The following is a 16,460-nucleotide window of genomic DNA, read 5'->3' as shown; positions in this document are numbered from 1 at the left end:
TCGCGTCACTGGACAGCTTGCGACTGGTTTTCCCTTTGTAGTCAGTAATAGTTTTCAAGCCCTGCCACATCCGACGAGCGTCAGAGTCGGTGTAGTAGGATTCAATCTTAGTCCTGTATTGATGCTTTGCCTGTTTAATGGTTCGTCTGAGGGCATAGCGGGATTTCTTATAAGCGTCTGGATTAGTGTCCCGCTCCTTGAAAGCGGCAGCTCTAGCCTTTAGCTCGGTGCGGATGTTGTCTGTAATCCATGGCTTCTGGTTGGGAAATGTACGTACGGTCACTGTGGGGACGACGTTGTCAATGCACTTATTGATGAAGCCGGTGACTGAGGTGGTATACTCCTCAATGCCATTGGATGAATCCCGGAACATATTCCAGTCTGTTCTAGCAAAACAGTCCTGTAGCGTAGCATCCGCATCATCTAACCACTTCCGTATTGAGCGAGTCACTGGTACTTCCTGCTTTAGTTTTTGCTTGTAAGCAGGAATCAGGAGGATAGAATTATGGTCAGATTGCCAAATGGATGGCGAGGGAGAGCTATGTATGCGTCTCTGTGTGTGGAGTAAAGGTGTTCTAGAGTTTTTTCCCCTCTGGTTGCACATGTGACATGCTGGTAGAAATGAGGAAAAAACTGATTTTAGTTTACCTGCATTAAAGTTCCCGGCCACTAGGACGCCGCTTCTGGATGAGCATTTTCTTGTTTGCTTATGACCTTATACAGCTCGTTGAGTGCGGTCTTGGTGCCAACATCGGTTTGTGGTGGTAAATAGACGGCTACGAATAATATAGATGAGAACTCTCTTGGTAGATAGTGTGGTCTACAGCTTATCATGAGATATTCTACATCAGGCGAGCAATACCTCGAGACTTCTTTAATATTAGACATTGCGCACCAGCAGTTATTGACAAATAGACACACACCCCCGCCCCTCGTCTTACCAGATGTAGCTGCTCTGTCCTGCCGATGCACGGAGAAGCCAGCCAGCTCTATATTATCATGTGTCGTCGTTCAGCCACGTGAAACATAAGATATTACAGTTTTTAATGTCCCGTTGTGTCACGAATACAGCCGAGGCTGCCCCTCCTCCTTGCTCGGGCAGGCTTCGGCGTTCGTCGTCACCGGAGTACTAGCTGCCACCGATCGATGTTTCTGTGTTACACTAGTCTTGTCTTTATTATTCACACCTGTTATCCATTATGTTTATTTGTTTCCCTATAATTACCTCTCTTTTCCCTCCTGGGTCTGTGCGTGATTGTCCGTTGTTTTACATAGTTTGGTGAGCTGTTGTTCTGCTCTTCCCTGCGTGGAGGGTTTGTGTCACGCCCTGGCTCTGGGGACTCTTAAATGTTGAGCCAGGGTGTGGAGTTTCTAGATCATATTTTCTATGTTGTGTTTTCTAGATCATGTAGATCTATGTTGGCCAGGGTGGTTCCCAATCAGAGGCAGCTGTATCTCGTTGTCTCTGATTGGGGACCATACTTAGGCAGCCTGTTTGGCACTAGTCGGTGTGGGATCTTGTTCCGTTAAGGTTTGTTTTGTGTAACCTAGGACTTCTCGTATCGTTTGTTTGTTGTTTTGTGTCGTGTTAAGTACGTAATAAAATGTACGCTTATCACGCTGCGCCTTGGTCCGTATCTTCCATAAACGATCGTGACAGTTTGTTATGGTTTACTTTTGTTTTAGTAAATCCATTCATTTCTCAGTTCTGTGTCCTGTGCCTGTTTCCGTTTCACCACTTCACCCAGACGTTGACAGAATCACGCACCATCTATGGAGTCAGCAGGCACGTTCGATCCCAGCGCCTCGGTAGAGGAACGCATCCAGCAGCACTCAACCATGCTGTAGACTCTATGTTCGGCTATGGATCGAGTGGTGAACACCATGGATCGATGGGAGAGAGGTGGGTTTCCTACACTTCCTCCTCCTCCGATTTCTCCCCCATCAAGACCATCAAATCCTGGATCCAGTGGAATTCGGCTCTCGCTCCCGAGGGAATATGATGGGACAGCTGCCGGGTGTAAGGGTTTCCTGCTCCAGGTGGAGCTCTACCTGGCAACCATCCACCCGGCTCCCTCGGGATACGAGAGCTTGTCCGCCCTCATCTCCTGTCTGTCGGGCAGAGCGCTGGAATGGGCCAACGCGGAGTGGGGTGGAATAGACGCTGAATCCGTACGTTACACTGGATTTTACCCGCCATTTCCAGGCAGTATTTGATCATCCGCCGGAGGGGAGAGCGGCGGGGGAGCGTCTGTTTCACCTCAGACAGGGAAGGAGGAGCGCACAGGACTTCGCCCTGGATTTCAGGACACTGGCAGCCAGCGTGGGATGGAAAGAGAGAGCCCTGATTGACCACTACCGATGCAGTCTACGGGAGGACGTTCGTAGGGAGCTGGCCTGCAGGGACACGAAACCTGGACCAGCTGGTAGATTTATCGATCCGGCTGGATAACCTGTTGGCCACCCGCGGACGTCCAGATCAGGGTCCGTCCAGTCCATCCCCCAGCACTTCCGACTCCACTCCTATGGAGCTTGGAGGTGCTGATGTGGAGAGACCCGGCAAGGGGGTGGTCTCCTGCACCAACTGTGGCCGCAGAGGACACACTGCGGGCCGGTGCAGGAGAGGACCCTGATGGAATCGAGGCAGCAGGCAGGGCCCTGGTGGACCATCCCAGGTGAGTATGCACCCAACTCACCCAGAGCTCCCTGTTGCTCACATTTACATTTACATTTACATTTTAGTCATTTAGCAGACGCTCTAAATGATGGTCAATGTACATTTCCCTGGGTTTTCCCCACATTCCCAGCATAAGGTGCTCGTAGATTCCGGCGCAGCTGGGAATTTTATGGATAGGCTGGTTGCGCATAAATTAGGGATTCCTATATTGCCTGTAGATGTGCCCTTCCCCATACGTGCCCTAGATAGTCACCCTTTAGGGTCGGGTATGGTTAGGGAGGTCACAGTTCCACTCCGGATGGAGACGCAGGGGGGTCATGAGGAGAGAATTAGTCTCTTCCTTATCGATTCTCCTGCATTTCCCGTGGTGCTGGGGCTTCCCTGGCTAGCCACCCATGACCCCAGGATTTCGTGGCAACAGAGGGCTCTTAAGGGATGGTCACCTCAGTGCTCGGGAAAGTGTGTAGGTGTTTCCGTAGGGGCAACTACGGTGGAGAGTCCAAACCATGTCTCCACAATGCACATTCCCTCAGAATATGCCGATTTGGAATCGACGAGGGGATTGTGCGATAGATCTCCGGGAGGGCGCTGCACTTCCCAGGAGTCACGTGTATCCTCTGTCACAGGAGGAGACGGTGGCTATGGAGACATATGTCACCGAATCTCTGGGACAGGGATACATTCGGCCCTCCACTTCCCCTGCCTCCTCAAGTTTCTTTTTTGTGAAGAAGAAGGATGGAGGTTTACACCCGTGCATTGACTATCAAGGTCTAAATCAGATAACCGTAAAATACAGCTATCCTCTACCTCTCATAGCTAGTATGACGGAGTCATTGCACGGGGCGTGCTTCTTCACAAAATTGGACCTCAGGAGCGCGTACAATCTGGTCCGTATCCGGGAAGGGGACGAGTGGAAGACGGCATTTAGTACCACCTCTGGTCACTATGAGTACCTCGTCATGCCGTACGGGTTGATGAATGCTCCCTCAGTCTTTCAATCCTTTGTCGATGAGATTTTCAGGGATCTACACGGACAGGGTGTAGTGGTGTATATAGATTATATTCTCATCTACTCCGCTACACGCAACGAACATGTGTCCCTGGTGCGCAAGGTGCTTGGTAGACTGTTGGAGCATGACCTGTACGTTAAGGCTGAGAAATGTCTGTTCTTCAAACAGACCGTTTCTTTCTTAGGATACCGCCTGTCAGAGTCAGGGGTCGAGATGGAGTCTGACCACATTTCAGTCGTGTGTAATTGGCCGACTCCTACCACGGTAAAGGAGGTGCAGCGATTTTTGGGGTTTTCCAACTACTACCGGAGATTTATCCGGGGCTTTGGCCAGGTAGCAGCTCCCATAACCTCTTTGCTGAAGGGCAGACCGGTGCGCCTGCAGTGGTCAGCTGAGGCGGACAGGGCTTTTGGTCAGTTGAAGGCGCTGTTCACCTCGGCTCCCATGCTGGCTCATCCGGATCCTTCCTTGCAATTCACGGTCGAGGTGGACACGTCCGAGGCTGTGATAGGAGCTGTACTGTCTCAGCGCTTGGGTACGCCTCCCAAACTCCGCCCCTGTGCTTTATTTTCGAAGAAGCTCAGCCCGGCGGAGCAAAACTATGATGTGGGGGACCGGGAGCTGTTAGCTGTAGTGAAAGATCTTAAGGTGTGGAGACATTAGCTTGAGGGGGCAAAACACCCTTTTCTCATTTTGACTGACCACCGCAATCTGGAGTACATACGGGCAGCGAGGAGACTGAACCCTCATCAGGCAAGGTGGGCCATGTTTTTCACGTGTTTTGTGTTCACGTGTCTATTGTACAGACCAGGTTCCCAGAATGCTAAGGCATACACTCTGTCTTTTGATCTATTGGGCTCACACGTCACCCTCTTCTGGCTATCCTGACATCGGTCGGACAGTGCGCTGTCTTAGTGGGAAGGACTGGTGGCCTACCTTAGCTCAGGACGTGAGGGTTTATGTTTCTTCCTGTTCGGTGTGCGCCCAGTGCAAGTCACCTAGACACCTGCCCTATTGGTGGACTTTGTTACGGATCTTCCTCCGTTTTTTAAGTCCTGTCGTCTCATTCCTTTCCCGGTCTCCCTACTGCCCTACAGACCGCGGAGGCCCTGTTTACACACATCTTCCGGCACTACAGGGTACCTGAAGATAGTGTCTGATCGGGGTCCCCAGTTTACATCAAGGGTCTGGAAAGCGTTCATGGACCATCTGGGGGTCTCGGTCAGCCTGACGTCAGGTTTTCACCCCGAGAGTAATGGGCAGGTGGAGAGAGTAAACCAGGATGTGGGTAGATTTCTGAGGTCATATTGCCAGGAGCGCCAGGGGGATTGGTCAGTTTACATCCCCTGGGCAGAGATGGCATAAAATTCCCTCTGCCACTCCTCCACTGACCTGTCTCCCTTTCAGTGTGTACTAGGTTACCAGCCGGTCCTGGCACCATGGCATCAGAACCAGATCGAGGCACCTGCGGTGGATGAATGGTTTCGGCGCTCGGAGGAGACATGGAACGCTGCCCATGTACGCCTGCAAAGGGCTATCAGGAGACAGAAGGCGAGTGCCGACCGCCACCGCAGTGAGGCTCCGGTGTATGCACCGGGGGACCGGGTCTGGCTCTTGACCCGAAACCTGCCCCTTCGCCTGCCCTGCCGGAAGCTGGGTCGGCGGTTTGTGGGGCCCTTTAAAGTCCTGAGGAGGTTGAACAAGGTTTGTTATAGGTTACAACTCCCCCCTGATTATCGTATTAACCCCTCGTTCCATGTGTCTCTCCTCAGGCCGGTGGTAGCTGGTCCGCTCCAGGAGTCTGAGGTGCGGGAGGTTCCTCTGCCCCCATTGGACATCGAGGGGGCACCGGCGTACTCGGTCCGTTCCATTCTGGATTTGAGGCGTCGGGTGGGAGGCCTGCAGTATCTCGTGGAGTGCGAGGGGTACGGTCCGGAGGAACGGAGCTGGGTTCCCAGGAGGGACATCCTCGACCCCTCCTTGTTAAGGGATTTCCATCGTCGTCATCCGACTCTCCCTGCTCCGCGTCCTCCTGGCGGTCCCCGAGGCCGGTGTCGACGCACGGCTGGAGCCGCGCGTCGGGGGGTGGGGGGGGTACTGTCACTAATACAGCCGAGGCTGCCCCTCCTCCTTGCTCGGGCAGGCTTCGGCGTTCGTCGTCACCGGAGTACTAGCTGCCACCGATCGATGTTTCTGTGTTACACTAGTCTTGTCTTTATTATTCACACCTGTTACCCATTATGCTTATTTGTTTCCCTATAATTATCTTTGTTTTCTCTCCTGGGTCTGTGCGTGATTGTCCGTTGTTTTACGTTGTCTGGTGAGCTGTTGTTCTGCTCTTCCCTGCGTGGAGGGTTTGTATGGTTTACTTTTGTTTTAGTAAATCCATTCATTTCTCAGTTCTGTGTCCTGCGCTTGATTCCATTTCACCACTTCACCCAGACGTTGACACGTTGGTAGGATAGTCTTAATCATAGATCGTCCAGTTTGTTTTCCAATGATTGCACGTTGGCCAATAATACGGAGGGTAGTGGTAGTTTACCTACTCGTCGGCAAATTCTTACAAGGCCTCCTCCCCCTTTTCCTCCGTCTTTTCGTCACGCTGATGACAGGGATTTTGGCCTTGTCTTTGCGTTGGACTCATTAAAGAAAGAATCTTCTTTCAGTTCGAGGTGAGTAATCGCTGTTCTGATGTCCAGAAGCTCTTTTCGGTCATAAGAGACGGTAGCAGCAACATTATATACAAAATGAGTTAAAACAATGCAAAAAAACTAAATAGCACAGTTGGTTAGGAGCCCGTAAATCGGCAGCCATCCCCTCCGGTGCCATTATTCCGACCATGAGGAGGTGACTGAGGGTAGCTATAGTTAATGGGAACACACCAATTATCATCTATTCTAGAGATTCTGTCAGGGTACAAAATGATCAGATGCAGCCAACACTTGCACCTCACCCCCATCCTCCACTCATATACTGTCCATACACATGGATACACATGGACACATGCACACTTGGCTGCAGGCGGAAACAATGTGCTCTAGGTTGCATGAAGTGTTACTGTCTGCAGCAGCACATTGTGTGACTGGAATATTCTGCACAATGAGGGCCGAGATAACACAGTGTTGACCCAGGAAAAGTTCTCATCTCATAAATAGTTAAAAAGCTGGGCTTTTAAAAGAATTGGTGAACCTGTGCCCTGCAATTTCGGCAGTGTAAAAAATATGCATTCAGGGAGGTGGAAACGTGCTTTTCTGGGCTGCCTAGCACTTAATAACTATGGCTCTGGCCTGGAGAATGTGGCCTATAAGCATGCCTGGTTAACTTTGCGAGACGCTGAACCTGCTCTGCTCACATAGACTTCTCTTTACCTCTACCCATCACACACAACACCTCATCCTTTACATTGATGACCATTATCATCACGTTATACAGTTCCATTAACAGCAGAGTTGTCATCACTATAGAGAGAAAAGCCATAGCACAATCAGTTAAAGCTGGTGAACCTTACCTTACTTTCAGTGATTCAGCCGTTCTGGTCCATGATCAGAATGAAACTATCCACAATGACCAATCAACATTATGGCATTCCAGCAATTACTGTCTGGCCGGCAACATCAAATTTGAAAGGATCTCTAGCAATATAAGTAATGAGCAATATCACTAGACCTTTAATTTACTGCTGCTTGAAATGACAGCTAGGTCACACTGAAATGACAGCTTTGTCACACTTTTGAGCTAAGGCAGGGGTCCCGTGTGGCTCGTGTGGTAGAGTATGGCACTTGCAATGCCAGGGTTGTGGGTTCGATTCCCACGGGGTACCAGTAAGAAACAGACTTATTTATTCTTACAACATTAAGGGAATGTCCTGTGCAACCTAACATAAACATTGTATGAATGTCACACAGATACACACACTCCTAAGTATGAGCCTTTGCAGACAAGCAGATATTCAGTCCCATAGACACTCAGATCGCCTATGTACTCGAACATTAGTTAATAGTTCACTGAGTGCTATGACTGGTTATGTTTCGTTCAGTTGACAGCAGCACTGAACTCTGACCCTATCACTACAAAGTTCATTAAAAGCCTGCTCACTTTTCATCTTCACACATTCCAGGCAGTGAGATCACATTTACTGTACACATAGAGACAGTAAGAAGGCTGTGGAGAGCAGAGTGTACACAATGTAATCTCCTAATCTAGTAAAGTCACATGATGTCTTGCTGTCATTCCCTCTGTAGGATTTCCACCTTCTGCATAGAAACAGGCTCAGCATACACTACATGACCAGAAGTATGTGGACACCTGCTCGTCGAACATCTCATTCCAAAATCATGGGCATTAATATGGAGTTGGTCCCCCCCCTTTGCTGCTATAACAGCCTCCACTCATCTGGGAAGGCTTTCCACTAGATGTTGGAACATTGCTGCGGGGACTTGCTTCCATTCAGCCACAAGAGCATTAGTGAGGTCGGGCACTGATGTTGGGCGATTAGGCCTAGCTCGCAGTCTGTGTTCCAATTAATCTCAAAGGTGTTCGATGGGGTTGAGGTCAGGGCTCTGTGCAGGCCATGAAAAAGAAAAGGAGAGTCGCACACAGGAGCTCAGATGCAATAATTTAATAACCTAATAACCAACGTTTTCGACAGACAAGCTGTCTTCATCAGGGTATAATGACAAACACTGCGGGTCACTAGTTGAAATAGTGTCAAAGGACACACACAGGTGTCTGTAATCATGGCCGGGTGTTGCCTGATATCATTGGTTAATTCACAGATAAACAGAACCTATAAAAAACATGAATAGATAACATACGATCATAGATAAAACTTGGCTACATAGGCCCACAAACATTTACAATGAATAGCAAAATCACAATAATCACAAGAATGGCTTCAAATCAAAGTCTACATTGAGACCGAAGGGAGCAAGGGTCTTTAAATTAAAGATGGAAGCACAGAATCGTCTAGAATGTCATAGTATGCTGTAGCGTTAAGATTTCCCTTCACTGGAACTAAGGGGCCTAGCCCGGACCATGAAAAACAGCCCCAGATCATTATTTATCCTCCACCAAACTTTACAGTTGGCACTATGCATTTGCGCTACGCACTTCAGCACTCTGTGGTCCCGTTCTGTGAGCTTGTGTGGCCTACCACTTCGCGGCTGAGCCGTTGTTGCTCCTAGACATTTCCACTTCACAAAAACAGCTCTTACAGTTGACCGTGGCAGCTAAGTCCCCTGTGGCTCAGTTGGTAGAGCATGGCGCTTGCAACGCCAGGGTTGTGGGTTTGTTTCCCACGGGGGGCCAGTATGAAAATGTATGCACTCACTAACTGTAAGTCGCTCTGGATAAGAGAGTCTGCTAAATGACTGAAATGTAAAATGTAGCAGGGCAGAAATTTGACAAACTGACTTATTGGAAAGGTGGCATCCTATGACGGTGCCACGTTGAAAGTCACTGAGCTGTTCAGTAAGGCCATTCTACTGCCAATGTTTGTCTATGGATATTGCATGGCTATGTGCTTGATTTTATACATCTGTCAGCAACGGGTGTGGCTGAAATAGCCAAATGCACAAATTTGAAGGGGTGTCCACATACTTTTGTGTATATATAGTGTATGAACTGAACATAGACCAGCCTACACACTACATGTAAACAAATGCATGCAATCATTTACACGTGAACCTGAACCCGAACGCAGACATACTGTACATGATAGCACAAATGCGCTCAACCATGCACATAGTTTAGAACTTAAATGCAGAGCTATACACATATAAGGACAACATACAGTGGGGAGAACAAGTATTTGATACACTGCCGACTTTGCAGGTTTTCCTACTTACAAAGCATGTAGAGGTCTGTAATTTTTTTCATAGGTACACTTCAACTGTGAGAGACGGAATCTAAAACAAAAATCCAGAAAATCACATTGTATGATTTTTAAGTAATTAATTTGCATTTTATTGCATGACATAAGTATTTGATACATCAGAAAAGCAGAACTTAATATTTGGTACATAAACCTTTGTTTGCAATTACAGAGATCATACGTTTCCTGCAGGTCTTGACCAGGTTTGCACACACTGCAGCAGGGATTTTGGCCCACTCCTCCATACAGACCTTCTCCAGATCCTTCAGGTTTCGGGGCTGTCGCTGGGCAATACAGAGTTTCAGCTCCCTCCAAAGATGTTCTATTGGGTTCAGGTCTGGAGACTGGCTAGGCCACTCCAGGACCTTGAGATGCTTCTTACGGAGACACTCCTTAGTTGCCCTGGCTGTGTGTTTCGGATCGTTGTCATGCTGGAAGACCCAGCCACGACCCATCTTCAATGCTCTTACTGAGGGAAGGAGGTTGTTGGCCAAGATCTCGCGATACATGGCCCCATCCATCCTCCCCTCAACACGGTGCAGTCGTCCTGTCCCCTTTGCAGAAAAGCATCCCCAAAGAATGATGTTTTCACCTCCATGCTTCACGGTTGGGATGGTGTTCTTGGGGTTGTACTCATCCTTCTTCTTCCTCCAAACACGGCGAGTGGAGTTTAGACCAAAAAGCTCTATTTTTGTCTCATCAGACCACATGACCTTCTCCCATTCCTCCTCTGGATCATCCAGATGGTCATTGGAAAACTTCAGACGGGCCTGGACATGCGCTGGCTTGAGCAGGGGGACCTTGCGTGCGCTGCAGGATTTTAATCCATGACGGCGTAGTGTGTTACTAATGGTTTTCTTTGAGACTGTGGTCCCAGCTCTCTTCAGGTCATTGACCAGGTCCTGCCGTGTAGTTCTGGGCTGATCCCTCACCTTTCTCATGATCATTGATGCCCCACGAGGTGAGATCTTGCATGGAGCCCCAGACCGAGGGTGATTGACCGTCATCTTGAACTTCTTCCATTTTCTAATAATTGCGCCAACAGTTGTTGCCTTCTCACCAAGCTGCTTGCCTATTGTCCTGTAGCCCATCCCAGCCTTGTGCAGGTCTTGGCCATTGTGGAGAGGTTGGAGTCTGTTTGATTGAGTGTGTGGACAGGTGTCTTTTATAAAGGTAACGAGTTAAAATGTAAATGTAAAAAATGTAAATGTAAATGTAAATGAGTTCAAACAGGTGCAGTTAATACAGGTAATGAGTGGAGAACAGGAGGGCTTCTTAAAGAAAAACTAACAGGTCTGTGAGAGCCGGAATTCTTACTGGTTGGTAGGTGATCAAATACTTATGTCATGCAATAAAATGCAAATTAATTACATAAAAATCATACAATGTGATTTTCTGGATTTTTGTTTTAGATTCCGTCTCTCACAGTTGAAGTGTACCTATGATAAAAATGACAGACCTCTACATGCTTTGTAAGTAGGAAAACCTGCAAAATCGGCAGTGTATCAAATACTTGTTCTCCCCACTGTATACAAATACATTATGCAACACTAGTATGTCCTCATTCTGTCCTCCCCAAAAGTCTGTAAATCGTATCTCATTCTATCTATGCACATCATATTCCACTTAATCCTTGTTTATTCTGGCTAAGGCTCACGCATATCTGATAAATCATGTAGTGTCCAGTTCATCACACCGTGTGTTCCTCCACAGCAACCTGCTCCAGTTGGAGAAACAAACAGAAGACATAAGCTGTTGTTGTTCCCTAGCTACGTTGTTTTTAGCCATCGACACTGCAGCCTCTCCCTCCTCTGCCTTAACACCATTACATCGTTAGGGAGGGACGATTACATAATTTGGGCGGATATGCGGAATATATGTATAGTGATGTCTTTTCAAGTCAGATCAGAGATGAGGTCATGTTGTTAACCTCAGCGTTAAGGTATGCATGGCTTTGTCATGTGAGGATGTCAACCCCGGTTCCTTGACGCAGCTTGGATTATGAAAAACAGGTTGTCCATTCAAATGTGTAAACGTTATGGAAAATAGTGCGTTCAGCCTGTCACAGGTACTTTACACTCAATTTACTCTTTGGAAAGGGGTATTCAATGCACAATTCATGTATTTTTCTTCTACACCTCACTTGACAAGTACTTTCACTGATTCAAATTCAGCATAAAAACGGCAATGGAGCAAAGGCATTTCAAATAATTTTTAGGAAAGGAGATGTTTCCAGCACATTCTAATGCAGCTTCCTGAAATAGCTCAATGTCTCTTGCTAGAGGTTACAATTTAAGCACTTAAAATTTTTTTTTGCCGTTGTCAATGTACAGCGCAAGTCTAATGAGTTAATAATAATATGCCATTTAGCAGAAGCTTTATCCAAAGCGACTTACAGTCATGTGCGCACACATTTTTACGTATGGGTGGTCCCGGGGATCGAACCCACTACCCTGGCATTACAAGCGCCATGCTCTACCAATTGAGCTACAGAGGACCACATGACTCCATAATGGGAACGAGCATTCATCAAGCACTTAGTCTCACTTGCCAGGCGTATATTTTTTGCACTGTGTTGTTGGAAACGGACCTGGAAGTAAGCATTTCACTGTTAATCTACACCTGTTGTTTATGCATGTGACATCACATTTGAGTTGACTTCATGATTTATGAGGCGGCACTAGAGGAGGGAAAGGGGACCAACTATAGTCTTATTGAAGGGTAATTAGATCCATGTTATCTCCATCTCTACATTTAAAGACTCAATCATGGACACTGTTACTGACACTTGTGGCTGCTTCGCGTGATGTATTGTTGTCATTACCTTTTTGCCCTTTGTGCTGTTGTCTGTGACTAACAATGTTTGTACCATGTTTGTGCTGCTACCATGTTGTGCTGCTGCCATGTTGTGTTGCTACCTTGTTGTTGTCATGTTGTGTTGCTACCATGCTGTGTTGTCATGTTGTGTTGTTGTCTTAGGTCTCTCTTTATGTAGTGTTGTGGTGTCTCTTGTCATGATGTGTGTGTTGTCCTACTTTTTTGTCTTCTTTTTTTCAGCCCCCGTCCCCACAGGAGGCCTTTTGCCTCTTGTTAGGCTGCCATTGTAAATAACAATTTGTTCTTATTTGACTTGCCTAGTTAAATAAAGGTTAAATAAAAACTAAAAATAGGTTAGATTGAGGCAGAATAAACAGTCATTGTCTGATGAGCCTCCAGAGCCTCCAAATGTCAATCCAAATCCTACACATCAGACCTCATATCTCTTATGAGTACTTTGAATGAATTTGTGTACAGTATAAATACGTATTCAAAATCTGAAGTATTGGTTCTTGAATTTTGTGGCAGTCGAGGTCCTTAGATGTTACATTGTCATTGTAACAACACTTTGTCCAATCCATAACGCTCAGCTGTGTCATTTAGGCGGAGGTTCCTTTCAAAAGAACACCACCCAACATAGGACGGCACATGTCATGTCAGAGTTGGGATGGTAAATGGTCCAATAAATGTTGATTTATGGTTCCCTACCAGCCATTTCCCTGGCAGTGGCATCCATCCCCTCAAAAGTGGGTCACCTTATGTGAAGGTAATGGGGGCTGTGGGACAGAGCAACCCCATAAATAATAGAGAAGGGAAAGCAAGGCGGTGTTAGCCGCAGCAGCCATATTCCTTTGTCTGTAATCACATTTACAGGCCCAGCTTCGTCAGACAAATCCGTCGAGGTTTTGTGTCTAATGGTGTCTTTCCATCAGGCGTAAGGCTGATTCACGACTCTGGAGTGACAGCCCATTGTCTCCTCCCGGACCCCAGAATCCTCAGGGTTTTCTCAAGCTGTCAGCTTGTGTATCCATGGGCTACATTAAGCTGATGACTGGATGGAGATTTTGTGGGGAGAAGAAGAGTGGGCATGGCTGAAATCAAACAGCACAAAGCTCTCCATCAATCTAATTGTGTGAGAGACTGTGCTGCTGATATCACCAAGGAGATATCACGGAGAGCAGCGCTCAGAGGTGTTAATTGAGTTGAAGCTCGATTTCCAAATCCATGGGCAGGATTTTGGTTTTGCCTCATCTAAGGAACAGTACTGTACATTTCCACATCCATTCAATCTATAGTAACAATCATAAAAACTACAGTTCAAAAGTATTTTGCACAGTAAGCTAATTCCTCCATATCGCAGAACATCTGTTCAAGACCAGAACTGCCTAAGGTTATGGAACAGTAGATATTCAGTATCAAACTGCATGGTTAATGTTCCTCTCTCTGAAATCCATTTTCCCTCCCGTGACTGAAGCTCTGACATTTAACTGTAATGGCTCAGAAGAACATGAACCACTCAGCCATGTTTTCAGAAAACAGCGCTGCTTCTCTTTGAGATGACTGACAATAAGTTAGCCATGTACCAAGAGCTTCTGAAGTAAGTCTCTTACCTGACGTGATGTGAAACATTAAATATTAAAGAGAGCAAAATTCACCTGCATTTACAAGCGCAACACTTCAACACTGAAAATTGGTGGCTCTGGACAGGTGCAAAGCCCTATTTACAACCTAATCTCGGTTAACCCAAAACTAAAATCTCACATAATTTGGTTATGTTTATGTAGTCTGTCCATGAGAGATCCAACCAAACAACCAATAGTCTGAATGTTTAAAGGGGGCACAAACTGTTGGTAAATAATTGTTTCATATTGTTTCTCGCAGGCTTAAAACAGGAATTTTAGTGGCTGGTTTGACCTTACCGGTTGAGATTTTACACATTGACAAGAAGTCAGGCTTTGAACCGGCTGTAAAGGCCTGACACCACAGGAGCGTAATGTAGTTCAAGATTCTGACCAGATGGAGCCACGAGAACCATCCCTTCATCTCCCTCCTCCCCCTCCCCCGGTGTTCCTCCCTCCATGTTCTACCTAATGAAGCACTTTGCTGGAGCATGTGGGTGTCTTTAAGTGAGTCTCACCCGCCTCAGGCCCAATCTGGATGCTCATAACACTGGCAGACACTCTACTCGCTGCATATTTCCCTCTCTTACAGAGAGCAGAGTGGTGGCTTCAAACGCCGTCCACCCTAGCACAAACACTACCACTCTGTTGATGTGAAATCAATATGAGCAGTAGTGCCCTAATCACTGCTAATGTTGTTCTGATCATTACCCATTTACTCATTAATTAAAAGACATTGCTTTGATATTCATATTCACATGAATATCATTATTCACATGACTATCATTATGGTAATGAGTGATGTTTTGCCTGACAACAAGCTCTATATTTGGTAGGTGGAGCCTGTGTCAATTCTAGACTAGTCATCTCCTATGAAGCTCCTCAGCCTGATGCTGATATGTGTTTCAGCTCTGTTTCAGAAGACGTCACAGAGTAATGAGGGACTGTCTCTGTACTGCAGCATAGAAGCCAAGACCTGGAGTGGTGGTGTTGGGATGGTGCGGTGTGGCTGGAATGTAGTAGCACTTAATTCCAATGAGACTACATTTGATTATTGTGCCCTGGCTGAGAATCCCTAAGCAATGTCTCCTTAAGCATTTAAGCCATTTTAGGGGATCTTTGTTGCCATGGAGTAGGTTAGTTAATGAAGCGCTCACTGTTAGAGATGTGTCAGTTGTCTATGACTGAGAGGTTGTTTATCAGTATTGAGTGGGCCACAAAAGCAGCTATTTTAAATGCACACATTATATTAATGTGCATCAAGGCACATTCATCTCTCCTATACCAAAAGCAGGGATTTGTGTCTTAAGCTTTGCCAATAGAGCGAGGGAGTTTTTTCATACAAAGCTAAGTGGCTCAGACATAGAAAACTCCTGACAAAGTTATTCAGTTCAGGAATGCCTAAAGAGGACAATTTATTATTTAACAACAGGCAGTCTATTGTGAAATGGTGCCAGGTACTTGGTTTTTACACTTTGAACAGGACTACAATGAAAGTTGAACAGATTAATTTCACATGATATTCATAAAAAGTTGTAATTATATTGAAGCAGCCCAGTTACAACATTGTAATAAGCAATGTTGCAAAACAAAACACTTTTTTTTTAAAGATCTGTGGCACAACTTCAATGTTGAATAATAATGCAAAATGGGATCCACATGGTACAACTTCATGGGATATGATAATTAGAAGTTGACCCGCAGAATGGACTTTTAAAAGAGATGAACTACAATAATTTCCATACAATTGAAATGACTTGTAAAGCATTTGAACAAATAGGTAAATAGCCTTACCTTGCGTAATATGATGTAACTTTCACTCGCAGTTGGAATGTAGAACAAGCGCACAGAAATATATGGTTCAAGGACTCAGATTGAAACAGTTATCAACTCTTCATTCTGATTTGACTGTATTTTCCACTTCTACGATGTGTGACGTTTGGTATGAAAACTGCTGGGAAGTTAGTAGGAAAACACGAATTCGTTTGTGGGAGTGACCACAAAGTTCAGTGAGACGTAATAGGAGGCTAGAGTAGCCCACTTCATAATGAACACTTCAGCGCGCCTCTCGTTCCAGTGAAGGTCCAGGGAAGAAGAATAGCATGCTCCAGAAGAATGCTCGAGCCCGTTAACTACCGCAATAGTCTTAGCGTTTTATTTTCTAAAAACAGTTTTAGAATATGTCTTGCTGCCAGGATAGGTAGTGTTTCCTTAAAAAAGTGGAACGTTAACTTGAGGGCGACTGTTCTTGGTTATCTCATCAGTTTCCATGGGGGTCGGTTAAGTTAAGATAACAAGGTGCAGCCTATGGCCAGATACAAGATAAAGTATGGGCCAGATACCACACAGTAGACATGTTAGGGACACTTCCATGGTATGTACTCTATTGTAAACGTCATTGTCACATGTATAAGCATACCTATACGAATTTAAATATTTACACCATTGAAAACCCATTGATTATT

General features: G+C 46.2%; 1 protein-coding gene across 3 annotated transcripts in view; it reads right to left on the bottom strand.

Moving 5' to 3' along the window:
• The window catches only part of LOC311100696 (uncharacterized protein), a 45,949-nt gene extending 29,988 nt beyond the window's left edge, over positions 1–15,961 (bottom strand). For all 3 annotated transcript variants that reach the window (XM_084141653.1, XM_084141652.1, XM_084141654.1), the window contains exon 1: positions 15,790–15,961. The gene's annotated coding sequence lies outside the window, so the exon portion shown is untranslated. The remainder of the gene's footprint in view (positions 1–15,789) is intronic.
• Positions 15,962–16,460: the final 499 nt, after the last annotated feature.

Source organism: Coregonus lavaretus (assembly GCF_964263955.1).
Source record: "Coregonus lavaretus genome assembly, chromosome: 2".
Lineage (NCBI taxonomy): Eukaryota > Metazoa > Chordata > Actinopteri > Salmoniformes > Salmonidae > Coregonus > Coregonus lavaretus.
This window is presented reverse-complemented; position numbering and strand designations above follow the sequence as displayed.